This window comes from Sinocyclocheilus anshuiensis, unplaced genomic scaffold (assembly GCF_001515605.1).
Source record: "Sinocyclocheilus anshuiensis isolate Anshui unplaced genomic scaffold, SAMN03320099.WGS_v1.1 scaffold152, whole genome shotgun sequence".
NCBI lineage: Eukaryota > Metazoa > Chordata > Actinopteri > Cypriniformes > Cyprinidae > Sinocyclocheilus > Sinocyclocheilus anshuiensis.
In genome coordinates, this window is record NW_015555781.1 from 2540343 (window position 1) to 2547568 (window position 7226).

The following is a 7226-nucleotide window of genomic DNA, read 5'->3' on the forward strand; positions in this document are numbered from 1 at the left end:
GATATTTGTGGCGGTCAATGTGGATATTGTGGATGAGTTCTTCTGTGTCATCACGTTCTATTAGTTCTACAGCTTCAGTTTCAGAACTTTCACGCTTAGTAACACATACAGCTGTTCCCTCACCACAGTGCAACAGTGAAAACGGACCCCTTTCAAACAGTGTCGCGTTCCGAACATTGTTTAAGCGACATGCACCGGTATTGCGGTATTTTAAAAATTCATATCATAACAAAAATAAACACCGGTATTCGGTATGAACCGGTATACCGCCCAGCACTACGTGACATACAGTACCACATTTGAATCATGGAGGAGAAGGATAAGATGTTGCAGCAAGATGTTCTGAAGCTTCAGAAGAGTAGGAATATATTGCATACAGTACATCGTATGGAGTTCTGTGGTACATTTTGCAATTTGTGGTGTTTTGTGTTTCACAGAGGAAAGTTATAGAGATTTGAAACAACATTGGCATTTTGATTTGAACAGAGAGATTTGAACAAAGATGAGTAAACAAAGTAAACAAAGAACAAAGATCACTAAACAAAGGTCTGAACAATTTTTTTGTCATGATCTTAAAAACATTATTTTACATAAATTTTATAGTCAAATATAAAATGTGGCTACTCCCTCATTTCTTCAAATACATAAATAAATAAATAAAAATATACACTATTTAAAAGTTAGGGAAATTAAGTTTCAAGAAATGTATACTTTTATTCAGGAAGGAGGCATCCAAATGATAAAAAGCAACAGTAAAGACAATGATAACGTTAAACACAATAATAAATAAAAAAACCTTTCTATTCATTCAAAGAATTCTGAAAAAGAAATGTATTACGATTTCCCTAAAAATATTTTGCACAACAAATGAATGGCAACTGAATGTTTTTTTCGTCAAATAAATGCAGCCTTGGAGAGGATACAAGACTTCTTTTAAAAACATTACAAAATCTTACCAACTCCAAACTTTTGAATAGTAGTGTAAACCAATATATAAGTTAAATGTTTCATTTTTTTTCAAGTAAATTCCCATACTATTATTCTAAAATGTGATTTACAGTACTTCCTTCCGTGAGCTGTGTCATTTCTGCGCAACTAAGGTCAAACAAACACTGACTGTTTCCAAACAAGTTTCCCAAAAACTCCCCTATCTGCAAGTGAGGAGACAAATAAGTCAGTGCTATTCCAACTCCTTTCATTGTCAAAAACTGACTTAGTTTATTTAATAAACACATAAGCCAATAAACAAACAAAGGAATGAATAAGATAGTCATCAAAGCATGCTTCCTGAATTCTTGTTGACAGTGTGCCATTGACAGCCGGCCAAATAGCAGCCTTAGATCACAAACCACATTTCATAGTGTATGTCTGCACTATGTCTGTACTTTCTTCTGCACTGGAAGCTCCTGTCATCAAGTCAAATTCCTTGTGTGTGTAAACATACTTGGTAATAAAGCTCTTGTGATTCTGATTCTGAAATGAAACTTGATGACAGAATGTACAAATGGAACCGAGATTTTCGAAAAATGCTACTCGCCCAGATCGATGACACAAATATGTATTTGTTGCAAATGGACCATAAGAAATCCATTCTTTTGGGTTGAAGAATGAGTCTGCACATTCCAGCTGTAATGCAACTGCTTGGACTCAGATCCAAGATCCAGCAAACACTAACAATTCAACCTTTGTGAGGGACGAAGCTTTGCACATGAACCTAAGAGCCAATCTGATGACATTCACAATCCAGAAACAGGAGCTTTCAACTCTCCCCCAGTCAGGTGTAGCGTGTAGTTGATATGGCATGCTTTTCATGTGTATTTGTGGACTATTAAATCTGTGCTCGCACATTTCTATTTAGGTTTCTGAGTGAAACATCCAAATTCTCAAATTGTTCCGAATGCTTATCTGTTTGTGCTTGAATAAAAATGTGATGCTCAGTATCAGTATCAGCTCCAATACTGCCATTTTCTGACAGATTGGGTATCGATCTGACGAGACCGATCCAAATCCGATATTGTGCGTATACTATTCTGTGTTATTGTTAAGCTCCATGAAAGGCACAAAACCATTATAAAGCATAATAATGTTTCCGTGCACTATATTCCAAGTCTTCTAAAGCCGTTCCATAGGTAGGTACAGGTAAATATTTAAGTTGTTAAATTCAAGTTCATGTAAACACTTCTCTCCTCTGCGGCTGGCAGTCATCCTCAATCACATCGTGTCGCGTTCGGTTACGACAGTCAAGACAATAAAACTCTCTCCAAGATGATTCAGTGTTCCTATAATTATACTTGATGTGTAGATAAAGATCAATGGTTTTGCATAAAAGGACTTTATCTTGCTGGAGTTTAGTGCTGTTTCTAAATCATGTTACTTTCTGCTGGGTGTATGTTAAATCACAACACTGGAGTAGAGAGCACTATGAATTGTTCTTCATTTGCACAGTAACACTGAAATGTAAAACTTTTCAAAGAAAAGACTCTATCGTACAGATATAATACACTACGCCTCAATATCTCTTCCCTTCGTGCGTTGAACTTTTCTATGCGGAGCGTTCTGACTCCGTGTTGCTTCAAGCGCATCATTCTGCACACGGGATGCGCATAAGCGCTTTGTGCCGCTCTGCATAGAAGTCTTTCATGTTATAATACTTTTGCGCAATGAAAGATTGTTAATAGCTTTCTTGTTCTGTCCTATCTATCATATGTTGCTGCCTCATTACTGTGCTATATTTAAAAGAAATGTATTGTAATGTTATAGCATCATTTATATACACTGAACAAAATTATAAATGCAACACTTTTGTTTTTGCCCCCATTTTTCATGAGCTGAACTCAAAGATCTAAGACTTTTTCTATGTACACAAAAGGCCTATTTCTCTCAAATATTGTTCACAAATCTGTCTAAATCTGTGTTAGTGAGCACTTCTCCTTTGCCGAGATAATCCATCCACCTCACAGGTGTGGCATATCAAGATGCTGATTAGACAGCATGATTATTGCACGGGTGTGCCTTAGGCTGGCCACAATAAAAGGCCACTCTAAAATTTATTCACTTTTATTTGTTCCCCACTAAATAATGTTTTTTCACTAGTTTAGATTTTGTAAAATTATTGTGCACTCATGATTTTTCTACAGTACCTTTTAACCTAGTCTATAATAACATTTAAAAGACAGCTTTTAAGACCATTACTTGACATGTATGAGGAATCATTTATTACTGGAAAGCTCCCAGATTCATTAAGACTAGCTATAATAACTTTAATATTAAAACCAAATAAGCCTCCAACTGAATGCTCGTCATACAGACCTATTAGTTTAATGGGATGTGATACAAAAATACTTTGTAAAGCACTTGCTAGAAGATTAGACAAATATCTTCCCCAATTAATTAATGATGATCAACAAGGCTTTGTACAAAAAAGACAAGGTTATCATAACATCAGTCTTGAATATATTACACGAGAGACCTAATGAAAAAGACACAGTAATGCTTTCAGTAGATGCGTGCCAAGCATTCTATAGTCCCATTCTATCCTATCTCTTTGATGTTCTTTCAAGATTTGGATTAGGCAAAACTTTTCTCAAGTGGATTCGGCTATTATACACGGACCCGGCTGTTGAGGTACTAACTAATTACACCATCTCAAGGTCATTCAATCTGTAGCGATCCACCCGTCAAGGGTGCCCTCTGTCCGCACTGTTGTTTGTGTTGGCAGTCAAACCCCTAGCTATGGCAGTGAAAGTACATACAGGAATATCAGGCATTAAAATTGGGGACAAGGATCATCGTATCTCTTTATTTGCAGATGATATTATATTTTTTCTTACTAATGTGAAAAGTAGTATTCCCAATTTGATGAGACTAATCAAAAATGTTGCTGAATTTTCTGGATATAAAATTAACAACTCTAAATCTGTATTAATGTTTCTTAATAAGGAAGAAAGACATACAGGTGCATCTCAGTAAATTAGAATGTCGTGGAAAAGTTCATTTATTTCAGTAATTCAACTCAAATTGTGAATTAAAAGAACCAAAGACTTAAACTACTTCAGTCTGTGTGCATTGAATTTATTTAATACACGAGTTTCACAATTTGAGTTGAATTACTGAAATAAATGAACTTTTCCACGACATTCTAATTTATTGAGATGCACCTGTAGACCCATAATAAATACCCCATTTATGACAACTACAGAAGGCTTTAGTTATCTATCTAGGTGTCAAAACTACCCCCGACCAAAAAATTATGATCCCCTAGTGGAAAGAACCACTGATGTATTGAAAAAATGGTCAAATTTACCAATATCCATGATCGGACGAATTAACAAAATTAAAATGTCTATTCTACCCAATTTTAAAAAAATTATGATCCCCTAGTGGAAAGAACCACTGATGTATTGAAAAAATGGTCAAATTTACCAATATCCATGATCGGACGAATTAATATAATTAAAATGTCTATTCTACCCAAATTCTTATACTTTTTTCAAACACTCCCATTGCCATTACCAAACATCTTTTATGATAAAATTAACAAACTAATTGCTCAATTTATTTGGAATGATAGAAAAGCTAGACTTCGCCTTAAGCTATTACATCTGCCCTATATATGAAATGGATATACAGGAAGATATAGATGAGGCAGATTGAAACTATGCTTGTCTTAAAGCACAAACGCAGACAATAAATACAAGGTTTAAATTACTTCAATTTAAATGGTTAATGAGAACCTATATAACACCTGTCAAACTTCATCAAATGTCCGCTAATATTCCAGATGCGTGTTCTAAATGCTTGGACGATAAAGGTACACTGTATCATTGCCTCTGGGAATGTCCAAAGATACAAAACTTTTGGAAGGAGGTTATAAAATGTTTGTCAGACATGTTTAATATTACAATTCCTTTTATTTATGCATTTCTTTTTTTTTAAAGTGTTAATTTAACATGTGTAAGTGAAGGGGTGTATGCTTGTGTACTTGTTCCATAGGCTATTTTGTTACTATATGTCTAGCTGATGTGTGTTTATAAAATAAGAAAAGAATAAGATAAGAATATAAGATAAGAAAAAAAAAAACCTAGTCTATAATAGTATTTTTACTAATTATGATTATATATTTTTTCATTTGTTATTTTTCTTTATAATGAAGTTGTCTATATTTCGTTGATTGTGTTTAACACACAAAGTGATGATCAGATCAACATAAAGTATAAAAATTCTACATTTATTGAAAAAAAAGCATGTGCAAGTATCGGATTGGTATCGGTATCGGACGATACTCAGAAATTTTGGTATCGGATTGGATCGGTTCTGAAAAAATGGTATTGGTGCATCCCTAATAAAAATGAGCTGAAGTTAATGAGCATTTAAGTTTTAATGTTTAAACATTTTATGACATTACACATTTTTAATAAAAGTCTATTCAAGGTACATTTGTGTTAAAGGTTACATATTTTGTCCAGGAAATGACTACAAGACATACTGAGACACTATATTTTAAGATTTGTAAATAGTTTGAACACCTTTGTAGTGAAACACTCCTTGTTCAACCAGGAAAAAAAAAACAGATGTCCTAAATACAACAGAACGTTGTCTGTAAGTTTTACCTTGTCATTTCTTCATAAAACAGCACCTTTTCAAAGCCCCACATTCATAATGCATATGGCATGATAATGTTTTACATTTTTGTCAGCGGTAAATTAAAAGCATTGTTATCCTTATGCCACAGTTTGGTCTTGGGGTCAGATTAGACTTTATATTGTAAAACATTGATTTATTTATGTTTGTTATTAAAAGGCATGATTATGTAGATTATATACCATAGACAGTACTTAGACACTTTTGAAGGTCCCTTACGTTTGAATACATTTGAAGCTTGCCTCTTATGATAAGGTTATTGACAGACTGTGGTGTTCTTGTGATGAACTAAAAGGTTCCATTTTGTAAGTTCCTCAAAGAACTGTCATTTATAAAAATAAAAATAAAAATTTAAACATAATTGCCTAAAGGTTCTTCAAAAAGTTCCCAGGGAACACAAAACCAGCAACACTTGGAATGAATAAATAAAAGTATTTAAAAATAATAAATAAATAAAAGTGTTTTTGTGTGTGTGTGTGTGTGTTCAATAAGTAAATTGTTTTCTCCGTTGTTTTCTTTTTATGAACTTGCTCTAGAATAACTTTACAACACTTCTCCAGTGTGGCTGTTTATGGACTCCAGTATTATTATTTTTTTTTTCATTTTTACAGTGACATAAATAAATAAAAGTGTTTTTGTGTGTGTGTGTGTGTTCAATAAGTAAATTGTTTTCTCCGTTCTTTTCTTTTTATGAACTTGCTCTAGAATAACTTTACAACACTTCTCCAGTGTGGCTGTTTATGGACTCCAGTATTTATTTATTTTTTTTCATTTTTACAGTGACATACTGCGGTGTCAGAAATTAACTCTTTAATTACTGGGCATTTTGGAATGGAGAGCATATTACTTGCAATATAAAATACATACTGTGGATCAAATACTTCAGTCAAAGTATTGGAAATGAATTCTCAATATGAACAATTATGGCTGTTACCTAAAAAAATTGTTTCTGGAAATAATGCATGTAAAAATGCAAAATAAATAAATAAATAAACCTTTTACTTTAGACACTGCTAGAACACATTTACTATTTTTGTTTCAAGTTTTGGAGTGTTTCTTAATGTTAGCTATAGATTAAACAACACTAAACTCTGAGATAGTGGTTTGACAGATATTTAAGATATAGCATTTTGTACACCCATATTTTGAATATTATCCCTTTCAGTGATATTTTCTCTGTGTGCCCTATAAATGATGACCATGTTATATAGGATTATTATAATAAATTGTCTTTGATTTGTTATGACTCAGATTCAGATTCATTCTTTATTGTCCTCAGAAGAGGAAATTTGTTTTCACAGGCTGTACCAGAAACTGTAATACAAGGCATGATTATGACCTTCAGACAAATGCATTTTATTTATAAAATTAAAAAGAAAAATAACCTAAACTATTACGGAATACATGCTGATGTGCTGCCAACTACTTTCTATTCATTAAAATAATTAGTAGTAACCAATGATGCATGCATGTTTTTCTCTAAGTTTTTTCTTATCCCAAAACAATTATCATACTTTCAATTGTGATTAATTAACCCAAGTATATCATATCATTATGCATATTCATGATATGGCATAATGTCTACA